Below are 16,780 nucleotides of genomic sequence, written 5' to 3'. Positions count from 1 at the left end.
AGAGGTGGGGAGGGGTGGTGACATGTGTCCTGATACAGTTGCTGTCAAATTTGAGCCTGCGTCAGAATCACCTGGAAAGCTTGTGAAAACAGGTTGGGGGGGGGGGCTAAACTCCCCAACCAGAGTTTCTGGTTCAGTGGTCTGGGGTGGAGCTCAAGAATTTGCATCTCTAATCAGCTCTTAGGTGATGCTGAAGCTGCTGGTCCCAGGACCACACTCCCGGAGAATCACTGGCCCAATATGAGGTGGGCAAGTGTGAAGTGCGGCAAGGGCAGGTTGCAGAGGACCTGCTGAGGGAAGAGGCTGTTCCTGGAAAGGTATTTGAATGGGCTTTGTGCTGTGAGGGGAGGGACAGAGTGAGGAATATAGGTGCCCTATATATTTTCCAAGGCTGGCATTGTGATGTCTTTTAATAATCTTCCTGGCTCAGCCCAACAGTCTCTACTCTAAAGAAATGTCTGATTCTCACAATTCTAATAATATGTGCCCAGAATAGAGCCCACCAATGAATGTCTGAAAAATAGATTCAATTATCCTTTTCCACTATTGAACCTAAGCTATGTCATTAGAGGCAGCCAGAGAGGCTGAGCAAATCACACGTACATTTTTCCAGGTATCTAAGAAGAAAGAGAACAGGTTCAAAGAAGCAGATCTAACCTGGAAGAGCTGAAACACGGAGATGATGCTTTCTTTTAAATAGGATTAAAAATATTGACAAACGTTATATAACCTAATTGACCTATTAATTTGTTTTATCAGCCAAAGCTCACTGTTTCCAAGGGTCTATTGAGCTCAGAATGGCAAATACAAACTTAAAAGTATGTCATAGTTGGGGCATCCTGGGGGTTCTCTTAGGCAGGTGATGTAGCAAGGCAGGGAAATGGAAAGTTAGAAGTGCCCAGTTTAAGACCCATCTCTTGGAGGAAGATGGCTAGCATCTAAGAGTCAGCCTCTTAGGTCAGTGGAGTGTGACCTTGGACATGTTAACATCTCTGAGCTTCAGTTATCTCATCTGCAAAGTGGAGATAATAGTGGTCCACGCTTCACAGTGTTTTTGAAACATTCGGCATAGTCCCTGGCATATGGTGTTGTGCTAAAAGGATGTGAACCATACGGATAGATTAAAAAGAAGCTCTTTGAAGTCAGATTAGGGTTCATATCTAGCCTGTAACTGAGGAGTGAGTCCCTGGGGCAAGTTACTCAACCTTTCTAAGGCATAAGTAATTGTGTTAAAAAAGGGATAATAATATATAATCTTTTAGGATTACTCCAAGGATTAAAAGAAAGCAAGGATGATAGCATGCGTATCCCTTGGCTATACTAAATACTCAACAAATGAAATTATCACTACATATATGAACTCTAACTCTTATGAATATTACTTCTTCTCATCTGTAAAAATAGAAAAAAATATCTATCCCACCCTCTTCCAAGTTTGGTTTGAGGCCGAAATAAGATAATGAAGTGAAAAAAACTTCTTTTCATTCATTCATTCACTCATTCATTCATTCAATACTTATTTGTGTGCAGGACTATTCTAAATGCCAGTAATATACCTGTAAAAAAAAAGATAAAATTTCAGCCTTAATGGAGCTTACGTTCCTATCACTAGAGTGGAGGAGGGAGAGATGGGTAAACAAACAAGTAATAAAATCAGGCAATGGAAGGTAACAGAAATGCTTCAGAGAAAAGTAAATCAAGGTACAGAGGATGGGGCTGAGGTGGAGCAGTTGTGCTGTTTTATCAATGGTGTCCAAGGAAGAAATAGCCAATAAATGGCTTTGACATGAGACACGAGGACCGTCTGGAAGACGGTCTAGGTGGAGGGACGGTCCACTAGGATAGGAGCGTGTTGGGCATGTTCAAGGAGCTGTAAGGAGCCCAGTTTGGGTGGAGCCGCTGAGGGATGTGGGGGCAGAGGGGGTTAGCCACAGATCACATGGGAATTTATAGGCCACTGTTACATCCTCAGCTGTGTCCCATCAAATTCATGTACTTAAGCCCCAACCCCCAATGTGATTGTATTAGGGGATAAAGCCTTTCTGGAGGTAACTAAGGTTAAATGAGGCCATGAAGGCGGGGCCCTAATCCAGTAGGACTAGTGTCCTTAAAAGGAGAGCCCACTTCCTCTTCCACTCGCCTTCATCCCCCCCACCCCCTGCTGCATGCACCCAGAGGAAATGCCATGTGAGGACACAGCAAGAAAGCATTGTTTGTGAGTCAGGAAGAGAGGTCTCAACAGAAACCAAATTTGCCAGCACCTTGATCTTGGACTCCCAGCCACTAAAACTGGAAAATAAATGCCTGCTGTTTAAGCCATCGAGTCTGTAGTATTTTGTTACTAGGCAGCCTAAGCAGACTAGGACAACATGGACAGCCATTAGAAGGCTTTGAGCAAGGACAGGACGCCTAAAAGGATGCTTTTGCTTTTGTGTATGAAATACGGGGGCAAGGTTGAAAGCTAAGAAATTAGTTAAGAGTTTATCACAGCAATTCAAAAAAATGATGATGATAAGCTGCTCAGACCAGGGTGATAGCTGTAGATAGTGTAGTGAGAAGTGGCCAGATTCCGAGCATAGATCGAGGGTAGAGCCAGCAAAATGTGTTTGGGGATGGGATATGGAAGGAAAGGGGCGAGGGTCTACAGTGACTCCAGGGTTTTTGGCTGAGCACCTAACACTAAGATGGAGAAGGTTGAGGAAGGAGCAGCTGGGGTGGATAACCGGAGTTTGGTTCTGAACTTTTGAAGTCTGAGTTACCTAGGAGACAACCAGTGCAGATGTTTGGGGATGCAGATGAGGTCATGTGTCCTGAGTTCAAGGAAGTGAAGGAACTGGAGATAAAAATGTGGAAAAATCATTAGCATATGGATGGCATTTAAAGCCATGGGATGGCAAGATCTGATCTCTAAATAATAAAATGTTACCTGTTTATAAGTATGTGCATAAATCAGTTGAGGTCTTTGGTGCCCTTCACTCCAGTTTCATTACAGAAATCCCACAAGCCATCTTTCTCCTCTTTGCGCTTTGCTAGTAACATATCATGTTGTTTTAAAATGGGATAGGAGGAGACATCTACTCTCTGTCAATACTTTGCAAACAGAGTATTTTACTCTTTCCATAACATACTACAGGGATATCCCAGTTGCCAAATCTATTGCTAGGTCTTCTCAGCAGCTATTCCACACTTAACTATGTGTTGAATACAGTGCTAGCAACTGGGGAAACAATGAAAAAGATACATTCCCAGCGTCAGTGAGTCATGCATTTTCCACAGAGTGTGATAAGTGTGATGACAGAGACAGAGGAATCCTGGAATCCCAGGGGAAGGGTGCCTAAATCATTCTGCTGGAGCCAGCAAGGGCTTCCCACAGGAGGCGCCATCTGGTATGAGTCTGAGTTAAAGGGTTAGTACATGCAGAGTGTGTGTAGGGATGCAAGAGGTCACAGAACCAGCCCAAGCACCAGCACAGAGCTGAAAGGAAAGCCTAAAAAGACATAGGCAGGTCAGGGGGCTGGGCGGTACCATGAGATGCAGAGTGTGATAAAGACAGGATGCTGAGACTGAGACACAGCCCAGGGTATGTAGGTCTCCAAACTCGGTATTCAAGGGTAAGGGATTAATGTCAACTAGGGTGAGGACATTTTTGCCTTTTCTAGGGCTGCACCCGTGGCATATGGAGGTTCCCAGGCTAGGGGTCGAATCGGAGCTGTAGCTGCCAAGCCTACCCCAGAGCCACAGCAACTCGGGACCTGTGCTGTGTCTGCAACCTACACCACAGCTCACGGCAACGCCGGATCCTTAAGCCACTGAGCAAGGCCAGGGATCGAACCCGAAACCTCATGGTTCTTAGTCGGATTCCTTAACCACTGAGCCACGATAGGAACTCCCAGGATTGAATATTTTTAATAGTGGATGTGTTTACAAATTAGTAATAAGTGTCAAGAAAATACTCCCAAAGAGTAGGAAATCTTTGTGTACGAAGGTGCCTTCACATATTACTAACAAAGGTAAAATACTTCAAGGAAACCATTGTTCAACAGCAGAGAAATGACTGAATGAATTACGATGGAGCTACCCAATAATAGACCTTTTGCTCAGTGGACCATTACTCGGTTATTTAAAGTGATTGATCCTAACAGTATAATAGTAACTAGCACCATAGGAAAATGCTTACGATAAGGGTGAGACAAACCCAGCTTTATATGTACAATCTGATAACTGTCATACAAAATATAGAGAGACTAGAAGAAATATACCAAATGATGGATCATGGTTATTATTATTTTTTTTAACGGCCATACCCATGGCACATGGAAGATCTCAGGCCAGGGGCAGAATCCAAGCTGCAGCGGCAACCTATGCCTCAGCTTTGGCAACGCCAGATTCTTTAACCCACTGCAATGGGCCAGGGATTGAATCCGTGCCTCTGCAGTGACCAGAGCCGTTGCAGTTGGATTCTTGACACACTGGGCACAGCAGGGGGAACTCAAAATTTTTTTCATCTTTCTCTAATTTCTAAATTCTATGTCATGTTTAGATTGGTTTTAAAATTAAAACTCATGACGACATAAACAATCAAAACGTTGCTATGAGATCCTGCTGTGTAGCACTGGGAACTATGTCTAGTCACTTATGATGGAGCATAATAATGTGCAAAAATAGAATGTGTACATGTATGTGTAACTGAGTCACCATGCTGTACAGTAGAAAAAAATAGTATTGGGGAAATAACTATTAAAAAATAATAAATTACTTATAAAAATGTTGCTTATAAAAGAAGCATGACTTTTTGTTACTTTTATTAATAAAAATAATAAATCATGTCTGATAACTTTATTAGAGTTAAAGGAGGAGATAAAAATCAGTTTTGCTTTTTTTTTTGTATGAAGTACATGTTTTCAGTGATACTGGGTGAGGAGTATCAGGTCCCATGGCTGGGGCCTGCTGAGAAAGCATGTTCCCTAAAATGGTGAGTAAACCATCATTCTTCTCCAGACTCTGGCAGGCAAACCATTCTTCTCTTAGTGCTCTTGGTTTGGATCTCGGAGAAATTCTCTCCTTGTTGTAAGTCAGCTTAGTTCTAACCTCATCTCAAGAATCTGCCTTGCTGGAAGGAGAGGGCAAGGGTTTAGCATGACTCAAGTTCCTCTTCTGTCAAAAAGGAAGTTGAACCAGATAATCTCTGAGATGCCTTATAGTCCTAGAGGGACCTGATTCCTCTTTTTCTTATAATTTCTAGTTGAATAGCATATTTCCAGTGAAATAATACACTCTCCTATTCTAACTTATTTATTTATAGGTTGCACCTTTGGCATGTGGAGGTTCCCAGACCAGGGACTGAACCTGAGCCAAAGAAGCAGTGACAATGCGAGATCCTTAACCTGCTGAGCCACCAGGGAATTCCCACATTTTATATTTAAATGGGTTATACTCACATTTATATAACCATTTAAACTTCACCACATATATTTTTTTTATTTATTTTCCCACTGTACAGCAAGGGGATCAAGTTATCCTTACATGCATACATTACATTTACATTTTTTTCCCCACCCTTTGTTCTGTTGCAACATGAGTATCTAGACAAAGTTCTCAATGCTACTCAGCAGGATCTCCTTGTAAATCTATTCTAAGTTGTGTCTCATAACCCCAAGCTCCCGATCCCGCCCACTCCCTCCCTCTCCCATCAGGCAGCCACAAGTCTGTTTTCAAAGTCCGTGATTTTCTTTTCTGAGGAGAAGTTCATTTGTGCTGGATATTAGATTCCAGTTGTAAGTGATATCATATGGTATTTGTCTTTGTCTTTCTGGCTCATTTCACTCAGTATGAGATTCTCTAGTTCCATCCATGTTGCTGCAAATGGCATTATGTCATTCTTTTTTATGGCTGAGTAGTATTCCATGTGGTATATATACACCACATCTTCCGAATCAATCCTCTGTTGATGGACATTTGGGTTGTTTCCATGTCCTGGCTATTATGAATAGTGCTGCAAAGAACATGCGGGTGCATGTGTCTCTTTTAAGTAGAGTTTTGTCCGGATATATGCCCAAGAGTTCACTGCATATTTTTACATATATGCTACCGCTTGCTCTTCCCAGTCACCTCTGATTCTAATTTTTACAGGTGGGGGAATTGAAGCAAGTGATCATAAGACAAGGGAGACACAAGAAACCAGGGACACAGGAAATTCCCATCATGACTTAGCATTAATGAACCCAACTAGCATCCATGAGGATGCTGGTTCAATCCCTGGCCTTACTCAGTGGGTTAGGGATTCAGCACCGTTGCCATGGGCTTTGGTGTAGGTTGCAGATGCATCTCAGATCCTGCATTGCTGTGGCTGCAGTGTAGGCCAGCAGTTACAGCTCCACCTCAGCCTCTAGCCTGGGAACTTCCATATGTCATGGGTGTGGCCCTAAAAGGACACACACACACACACACACACACACACACACACACACACACACACGCACACACACGCACACACACACACACATACACAAACCAGGGAAATGGAGCCAACAAGTGGCAAAGTGAAGCTAGAGTCAGGTTTTTCATTCCAAAGTGGGCTCCCTATTCACTTTAAAATAGCACATCACACTCACACAAGAGCCTATTCCCCTGTTCTAATCAATCCATGTTTAGAATTTAACAACTCAAATAGGATATTAGGTGAGTTAAATGGGTTCAGCACCAAGGACTCACTAAAAGAGAAGAATGACTACATTTTATTGAACCTAATTTGCGAGCCATCTGGGAGCATTACCTTCAATGGGACACCCAGGACTAGTGTTCCCAGCAAAGAGACACTGATAAATAAAGACACTAGAATTAGAGTAACATTAGAGCAGTGTGTTAAACACGGAAAGGTGAAACATCTAGAGGTACGCAAGCTCTGGAAGGTCTTCGTATTCCCCCTGGTAATGCTCACAGGAAGAGACATGCTTTCCTTAAACAAAGTTGGTCATCAGCGAAATTTTAATAGGAGTTTCCTTTGGAAGAATCATTTGGCAGCAACTATTTGGTGCCTGGGTACCTAAATAGTTTACTGGTAACTTGCATTCAAATTCTGGCATTAGTGGTCTCTACAAAGCTCTTAATTGGCATCTAATTTTCTTATCCCTAGAACATAGTAATGGTAATTTCCTCTAAGGTTTCCATGCAGACAAAATTAGAAAACGGAGGCCTGGGGGCAGAGGCAGGTGGGGTGATGCTTAGATCATTGCAGAAGAGCTGGCCAGCAGAGTTTTCTGCTTTATGCAAGTCTCTTAGTCCCTTTCTCAACTTCCATCTGATGTTCTCCCACCTGACTTTGGCTATGTTCCTGGCTTCTCTGTGGATGAATCCCAGAGTTTATTGTTAGAACTCTCTCCCAGTTCCTTTTGCTTGTGGTTCAGTCTACCCGGCATAATCTCTGTAAAGTATATTTACTATGTGTGGGGTGCATTTGTCCGATTTGTCTGTGGTCTGTTCGGAAGAGATCTTCTGGAGGTCTGGCTCTTTGTATTCAAACTCTCTCTGCCCTTTTCGTATCTACTATCCTTCTCTCCCTCCCTCCATCTTTCCCAGAAATGTTGACGAAACACCTACTCAATTACAGGCCCAGAGGCTTAGGGAAATAGTGGACAGGTCGCAAATTTCATTCAGACAGGTCTGGGTTTTAACTACTAGTTCAGCAATTTCCCAGCTGTAGGACTTAGAGAAAAATGCTACTTCTCTGATCCTTGATTTCTTTATTTAAAACTGTGACTAATGGTTGCTTCCTTACATGTTTGTGTTGAGGTTTATCATCATTAGCTCATGGATTTTTAAAAAATTCTCAGGGATAAGATGCTAGAAATAAAGATATGACAACTGAAAAACAAACAAAACCCAAAAACCATGATCATGACATCATAGGAGACACTAAATGTTAGCGAAAAACAGAAACAGTTATAATGCCCTGTGTTACATGATTTAATAGTCTCCTTATTATCCAAAGAATGCAGATATATGCACACAGGAGGGTTGCTGGTCTTTACCCATGGAAAGCTGATTCCCTAGCCCTCAGATGCCTACTGGAGCTTTTCTCAAGTAGTAGGGGCTTGGGTTGACCAGATGCCCCAGTAGGCCTCATTATGCTTTCTAGCGCCATTCTGAAATAACAAGATCCTCTCCCACAGTCCCCCTACCTCTATTTTAGTTCTTTGCCTAGCTTTCTTGGTCTGAACTTATTATATATCGACTCCCTCCCTCAAGCCCTGATCTTTTCTTATCAACTCTAGGTGTCTCTTGGTTCAAATTCATTTTCTCCCCAATGCTAAAAATAAGAATCCTCATGCTACAACTCTATCCGTTGCCTGGAGATAACATTCAGCTCTTCACACGCAGGCAGACCTCCTCCAGCTGTGCCAATTTAATCCTGTTCTGTTGCTTCGTTCACTGTGAATAGGATGCCTTTGGCAGGTGAGGTGTTATGAACATCAACATGTTAAATCTTCAGTAAAGTCATTCTCCTGGGTATTTTTTTTTCCCATTTCATTTCGTCCAGGATGCTGTCATAATGTCCACTGCTATCTCCAGACTTTTCCCTTGAGTTCCTTGACAGTTCATTAAGGTGGGCGCCCATCCAGCAGATGTGTATTTGAAGACCTACCATGTGCCAGGCATTGTGTTATGTCACTCCTTTGATCATTGGGAGATTGGCAGGTAGGGGTGTGTGTGTGTGTGCACACAGGGGGTGGAGAGCAAGCCAGCTATTTCTTTAACCTTGGCTGTTGTTCAACGGTAAGTGTATGCAGGGAGCAGGGTGAGGCTTGGCCACAAATGTGGATTTCAGCTGTCACCTATATCCTCCATATTTTGTCTAAGAGCCCCACACTTGCCGATGATAGAAATTTTTCTAAACAGGTTTGTGAACTCCTAATTGGCTGTCTACATCAGGCTTAAGAAGAGGATGTTTCAGAGTTCACGTCGTGGCGCCATGGAAATGAATCCGACTAGGAACCGTGAGGTTGCTGGTTCGATCCCTGGCCTTGCTCAGTGGGTGAAGGATCTGGCATTACTGTGAGCTGTGGCGTAGGTTGCAGACATGGCTCGAATCCTGTGTTGCTGTGGCTGTGGTGTAGGCTGGTGTATACAGCTCCATTTCGACCCCTAGCCTGGGATCCTCCATACGCCGTGGGTGGGGTCCTAAAAAAAAGCAAAAAAAAAAAAAGGAGGCTATTTCCACAGTTACCTCTTCTCTTTACCCAGAGACCTTTCTCTGCCAGAGAGGACAGAGGCTCTTTTCTTTGAGTGGACACCTGTACTGTCCATTCATAACATTTTCATTTGTATACACTTAATTTCATCTCTTGGGTAGAGTCACTTTTTAAAATCCCTGCATTACAGCTATTAGCTCTTTTTTGTTATCAGCTCTATAATAGGTTGTTCTGTCATGTTCTATTTTTGTATTTGCTTTTTTGTTAGTTCAAGTAAGATAATTTAGAGTCATTATTTCATATTTCAGTGTTTTTCCCTTTTTTGGTCAGCTCTGTAATATTTTTGATTGACAAGTAATTTTGATAGCTATACCTTTTTTCTTCTTTTTTTAATGGTTCCCCCCCCCCCCCCAGGACGTATGGAAGTTCCCAGCTAGGGACTGAATTCAGCTGCAGCTGTGGCAACACTGGATCTTTTAGCTTACTGCACCGAGCTGGGGACCAAACCTGTGCCTCTGCAGCGAAGCCCTAACACTACAGTCAGATTCTGAACCCATTGCACCACAGTGGGTACTCCCTCTGTACTCATTTTTAAAGAACAACTGTGCGCTTAATTTCTTCAACCTCAATCTTAAAATAATTTAGGCAAAATTTTACTCTGCTAGATGCTGAAGAAGAATTTAGGTTATTGCTCTTTCAAGATATTACCTTTTATTGAAAAATAAGAGTGTCTGATTTTCTACTCTAGCACAAATGCTGAAGTCCAACATTTGATCATATTGGCATCTTCCCATCCAGGTGTGAGCTAATCTGAGACTGGAGAGATGTACAAGTACAAGGGGCCTCAAACATCTAGAGCTGCTCAGGTGTTCTTAGACTCAGAGGGCCTGGGCATAAGCTGGTTGGCTATTAGTACACCCATTTTACAGCTGAGGAAACTGAGGCCCTCAGGAGCTGTCAAAGAGAGGCAATTAGTGCTGTGGTGTCAGGACACAAGCACAGGTGTCTGCTTTTAGATTCTATGCATCCCTCTCTTCCCACTTTATCACACTGTGCCTTGGAAGCCCTTGGAATCGAAGCATACTCTTCAATTTATGATGGAGCATGATAATGTGCAAAAATAGAATGTGTACATGTATGTGTAACTGGGTCACTATGGTGTACAGTAGAAAAAAAATTGTATTGGGGAAATAACTATGAAAAAAAAAAAAAGGCATGGGAGGAGGATGAGGAGATAAATCTGGGAATGTGGAAAGGCTCGAGGGGCCTCTCCAGTGTATTTGTACTTATGGGGTTAATTTCATTAAGAGTTGAATTCTGCAGCTCAAAAGGGTGAGAAACCGGAGAGAAAAACTTTAATGGGTGAGGTCATGGCAGTGAGAAATTGTGAGAGGTTTAGGGTTGAGAGGGAGAGAAGTCTTCAGGAGAAAGTGGGGTATGCCCTGAACTGGAAAAGCTACGCTGTTGGACCGTGAGTTTAATTGCTTTTTTGCTACATTGCAGAAAGGGGAATGGTAGAGGGGAGGTAGAAAAGAAATGGGCTGCCTTATAAAGTGGAGAATGACCCATTATTAAAAGCATATGACTCTCTGTATCAGTCAGGGTCAACACGAGTAGATTTATGTGTGTGTGTGAGTGTGGGTGTGTATATGTATACGTGTGTGTATATGTATACATGTATGTATACACACATACATGCACACATATAATCTCCTAGTGGCTGGTTCTGTTTTCTAAACAATAAATGAATACATTATATGTTAGATATATGCACATTTTACATATTTTTATATATTTAATAAATATACATGTATTATTTATTTAATACATGGATTTGGCCTTATGCAATTGTGGGAACTGGTTAAGCAGTCTGTAAGTCTGTCGTGTGACATGTGATGCTGGAGCTTGAAATACTCTGGGCAGGCAGTGAGGAAAGAAAGATGGATATAAGGAGGAAAGTCAGAAGCAGTCTGGAACCCATGGGCATGAGCTGAAAACTCCATGAGAACTAACTGGAACCTTGGTTTTCCCTGTTTCCCAGCTTGTGGATGTGGTGACCTACTGGAGCCCGAACCATTTATCAAGGAGCTGAACACACGCATCTGGATGAGGAGCTGGAAAAGCTGGAGGAGGAGGTGGGGAAAGGGAGAGCAGTTGTAGTCCTGGATGCTGCTTCATGCTGACCAGGTGAGTCAGCAGGTCAGCAACAATATGTGCGCTGCCAAGTGGCTGCTGTATCCCTTGCATCCTCCAGATCTCCCAGACATCTCCCCTGTGGTCCATCCTAAGTGGAAACATACAGTAAACTGAATGCTAAGGAACGTAATTCAATTGGGCCAAGTTGACATATGACAAGCCACCGAGCCACCATACTATCTGGGAAGGGATACCATGTCTAGGGGAGGGTTGACTTAGATGCTCCCCAGAGGTCCAGAAGAAGTTCCAGGAACCTGCCAGGGCTTCTAACTGTTCAGCATCCAGGCCACTCTCCAGACATGGGAGAGCTCCCCATGCACCCGACAGGTTTATCTGCTTTCAGTGCTTCTGTCACTAAGGATTTACACTTCTATCAGCCAAAGAGTAGGAGTCTTCCCAGCTTCTTCCTCTCCTGTTGCCAAAGATCAACACACCTGCCTTTTGCGTTTTAAGGATTTACGATAGCTGATAGTGTGTTTTATTTTTATAAGCAATAATAATAGCTAACACTATTCATTGAGAATATATACTATGCCAGACACCCTTTCACATGCACCCTCTCATTAAATTCTTACAACAGTTCTGTAAGGAACGTATTATTATTGCCTTAATTTTTCTGATGTAAACACTGAAACTTAAGGAGATTGATTTGCTCAACATCAGGGAGCTGTTGTGTTTTGGAGCAGAGATTCAAATCCAACACATTCAGCCCTGGAAGCAACACGATCACCACCACCAAAACTCGCAGATAAGGGAAATTACCACACAGTTAAGAACGCTCTCAAAGTTTCTACAGTTAAGCCCCTAGTATCTAGAATCTCCTACTTTCAAGTATGACTCTTTCAGAAGAATGAGGGAAAGTGGAAGGTAGAAATAGATATAGAGAAATAAATAAATAGAGAAAATCCAAGAAAATAAAAACGACAAAAAGGGGGCATAAACGAGGCACCCAAGGGATACATTCAAGAAAGGAGAAAACGGGAGGAAGATCATAAGAAAAAGCGTTTCCTGCCTTAAAGCTATTCCACCTGGGAAGGTATGATTTATCACCTAAGATGGCTGTAAATGACTACAAATGAATAAAGGTAGACACAGCTAATCAACACAATAAATAAATAGCTGACAGCTCAGATATGCCAATTGAGGACTTTCAAGCAATTTTAAAAGGCAAGTGGACAAAAAGCTCCAAAGAACACCAAGGAATGGGGATAGCGGTTTTAGCGATTATTCAGACTTGGGTCCCTGGGCCGATGCCTTCAGAGCCTTCTCAGGACAGGTCAGATCCTAGGTCACTACACGTCTGGCTAATGAGGACAGGCCGGCAGTCTTTCAGGTCTACATTCAAGAGACAATAACAGCATGGAAGGCTTTGAAAATCATGAGTGTGTGCTAATATACAAAACTCTGGTTACTGAAGACATGTAAGCGATCAAGCACACGGCTTTCAAATCAGCATCTTTGGGCAGCTGCACAGCTGCGGTTCAGCGCCACTGCGCAGCTGGTGTGCAGAGTGTGTTTCCTCGAAGCCCTTCTCACCTGGCTCAGAGCTGCTCACCCTTTGAGGTCCAGCTCAAGAGCATCCTCTGTCTCAACACAGTTCCCATCATTGTGCTTCTGGGCTTATTTCTGTCTGTTCTGTATGATAATTGTTTATCTCTCTGGGCTCTTTGTGAGCAGGGACTATATCCTGCATGTTCCCACAGTTCCTTTAATGACATTACAAATGCCTTGGGAACCCTTGAAAGCTTAGAGTCACCACACTGCTGCCTCTTCTACGTGCATGCCACCCTGACTACATAAAAGCCTGGAATTCCTTCCTCTCCCAGGCTTCTCAGAAATCTCTCTTCTTCCCCATCTCCACTGACCCTATCCTTATTTATTTCATCATTATTTCTTTCTAGGAATGAATGAACAATCTTCAAACATCTCCTGCACCAATGCATGATTTTTCTCCACTTCAAAAGTCTAGGATTTTTACAAAGTGGAGAAGTGGTACCTAGGATTGATCCCCAAGGTAAACACCCAGGGCTCCACCTCCCTCCAAAGTTATGCTTCATATCTTTTTTTCTCAAACCAAGAGAACAGCTCTCCCCAAATCAGTCATGATGGAAACAGTGTTCTTCCTTTTTCGGCTTGTTAATTTATCCTTCCTAATTGAACAAGACTGGAGAATACCTCGGAACCCCTTGACTTTGACCCCGAGTAGGAGCACAGACAACTGAGCTGCCTCAAGACTTCTAAAACAGAATAAATCCATAGTTGAAAAGACTCCCACATACCTGATATTTCCACCCCCCAAAGCCCTTTTGGGCACAGTGACCTCAATCACAAACGATACATATTACGGTTCTCATTTTGCAAACACCACCACAGAGGCCAGAGCACTAGGGTGGCTTGTGTAGGATCTTACAGATGGTTAATGGCAGAGATCAGGAAAAAAAAAAAAAAATCATGAATTCCTGAGTTTAGGTAAGGCACACATCTGAGAAAGCCTTTACTCCATTACTCTGGATGCGTGCCTATTTTAAACTTTTAAGTCATCACATATCTATATATTTTCAACCTCTGTCTATAGGCAGAATGCGTTCGAGAGATTTATCGGACAGGCAATCTAGAAAAGATGACTGTTTTCAGAAGCTACTGCTCCCCAGTCCTCCGCAGGCAGAAAACCTTAATTTGTCTTCCCAAATTCACTCCACCTTCGAGAATAGCTTTGTGGATGGAAAAGCAATAATAAAAGACCAGACTCAGTCCAGCTGCAAATGATCAGCCTCTTCTCCCCATCATGGTATTTTACAAGCGTCCCCCTAGGTCGGGCAGTTACTGATAGTGCCTAGTGAGCTTGGCTGAATAACCTGGCCAGCTGGGGTGGGGGTGGGGGTGAATGCTCTCCTACCCCAATCCCCATTTCTCATTTAACTCTACTCATTAGAGGAGGCTGTGGCACAAGCCAGGTTGACATGTCAATGAGTCACCAAGGAAATGCAGAAATTGACAGCTGAGGAATGCCAGCCCCCAGCCTTCTCCACGACAGCAACCCTCAGAAAACAGGTTTCTCAACCTCCTCGCCAGGTCACTTAAATGAGTAGTGACATTTGAGTCCCTCAGAGTAATTAATTTCCTCTGTCTCCAATAGCTCCTCATACTTCTAATGAATTTTTACAAGTCTCAGATCCTCCAGCCTTCCAGCTCCCTCTCCGGTCCCGTTGCTCCCCAAGGTCCCGTAACAAATAGCTCCCACTCATATTTGCCTTGCAAACTCACATAAACTGGAAATGATAAATATATTATCTAGGCTTTTTAACGGACCATTGTTTAATTTTCTATGCTTGTCTGGCTGGGGAAGAGATGAATATTACCTTGTGGAGAATAAGATTTCTATTCCATTTCAGGGGGGTTGGGGGTAATCTATGGCAGGAACACAGCACTCTGTTCATCCTAATAGGCAGGGCTGCTAATTAAAAGTGTTAGGAAGGGACATCCATCCACCAGTCTGTGATTCATTCAACATTATCCCTGGTAAACAAGAAATAGATATTGGAAGGAATGCTTCTAATTTGTCAAAAGAATAGGCATTTTCAATTGTGCCTTCCCGGCTCCCCGCATGAAGTACATAATTCAGTGTTGCCATCATTTAAAAGTTTAGGACCTCAAAATAATACCACCTGTCCCATAAGCTCATAAATCTCCAAGCCTGTTTCCTAGGTAGAAACATTTATCTTACGTATGCTTTGACTTTAGTTTCCACCATCGGGAACGGTGCTGTCTGTTGGTAAATATATTGAAATGGGACATTTGAGAAGACAGCGACAGAGCGGTATTTAAAGTCGAACCCGTCCGAGACAACTTATTAGGAGAGGCTAAAATCTGGACAGGAAAACTTAAGGCTCTTCATAACATTTGCTAGATACTTAAAGAAAAGCAGAAAGAGAAATATTCTTTCTCTAACCACGAACACAAAGTAGACCAGAGAAAAATCATCCTGAGCGTCAATTAATTCCCTGAAGGCTCCATAAACCCTCTAGCGAGTTTTCAGGAGGAACACAAGGCATGAAAGCCATCGTTTCGAGAGGACCCTGAGACATTTGCAAGCATTTTCCAGAAAGGAAGGTTTTCCTCACACCAGCAAGTCAACGGGCCTCAAATAGTTACCTTTGTGTTGTGCAAGAGTTCCTCAGTCATGAAGACATGGAGTCAGGGCTCCCCACCATGTCCTGCTGAATGCTGAAAACAAATAAAACAGGACATTAAAAAAGCAAACATCACGGAGTTCCCATTGTGGCTTAGTGGTCAATGAACCTGTCCAGTATCATGAGGACACGGGTTCGATCCCTGACCTTGTTCAATGAGTTAAGGACCCGCATTGCCGTGAGCTATGGTGTAGGTAGCAGACGCGGCTCAGATCCCGCTTCTGGGGCTGTGGCCTAGGCCGGTGGCTACAGCTCTGTTCCCAGGTAGCCTGGGAGCTTCCATATGCCACGGGGGAGACAAAAAGACACACACACACACAGACACAGTAAACATCGGTCATTTCATAGTCTTATTTTTCTTCCCTCTTTCATTCAAGACACATTTCCTAAGTTCCTACCCCACAGCAGAAACATTTACTAAGAACAATTTACAAGAAACATTTACTAAGTCCCTAGAAACACAGCAATGGATTCAACAAAAACACTCTCAACAAAAATCAACAGATATAGCCCATTGTCAGTACTGCAGGAAAAGTGGTCCACAAAACCCCTTAGTTAGGAGGGAGTCAGGATGAATGCGTATGAGTGTGCACGTGTGTGGCTATGGGTGTCACTTCCTAAGATGACTGTGTGGGCACAGTCTCACGTTTCCGCACATACACAGAAGCGCGTAAGAAAGAGTTTTGATGTTGTCGTCGATCTGTTTTGCCTCTTCATTGAAGTATAGGTGATTTTCAGTGATGTGTTAATTTCCGCTGTACAGCAAAGTGATTCAGTTCTACAAATACCTATACATACGCCTTTAAAAAATATCCTTCTCCATTACATTCTATCGTAGGACATTGAATGTAGTTTTCTGCGCTATATAGCAGGACCTTGTTGTTTATCTCCTCTGCATATCTCAGCTTAAATTTGCTAACCCCATTCCCTGCCTCCTCCAACCTCCTCCTTCTCGGCAAGCACAAGTCTGTTCTCCTTGTCGGCGACCATGTAAGAATTTGTAAAGAACCACCCCCCCATGTGTAATGTTTCTGACTCTCTAAAGGCTTGAGTTCTTGCCTTGAGATCAGTAATGAAGAGAGCCCTGAAGAAAATGTCAAGAGTCTTAAAAGTGATCATACCCTTTAATCTGGAATTCTCCCTTCAGGAGTCCTTCTCAAGGAAACAATCATCAATTCAGGCCAATAGTTAGGCACAGAGATTGTT

At 42.9% G+C, this 16,780-nt stretch overlaps 1 protein-coding gene across 5 annotated transcripts in view; it reads right to left on the bottom strand.

The window, feature by feature from the left end:
* The window catches only part of DAB1 (DAB adaptor protein 1), a 1,219,211-nt gene that overhangs the window by 629,953 nt on the left and 572,478 nt on the right, over positions 1 to 16,780 (bottom strand). For all 5 annotated transcript variants that reach the window (XM_047788898.1, XM_047788901.1, XM_047788903.1 and 2 more), the window contains exon 3: positions 15,537 to 15,608. The gene's annotated coding sequence lies outside the window, so the exon portion shown is untranslated. The remainder of the gene's footprint in view (positions 1 to 15,536; positions 15,609 to 16,780) is intronic.

Source organism: Phacochoerus africanus, chromosome 8 (genome assembly GCF_016906955.1).
Source record: "Phacochoerus africanus isolate WHEZ1 chromosome 8, ROS_Pafr_v1, whole genome shotgun sequence".
NCBI classification, from domain to species: Eukaryota; Metazoa; Chordata; class Mammalia; order Artiodactyla; family Suidae; genus Phacochoerus; species Phacochoerus africanus.
The sequence above is the reverse complement of the archived record's forward strand: the minus strand, read 5'-3'. Positions and strand labels throughout refer to the sequence as shown.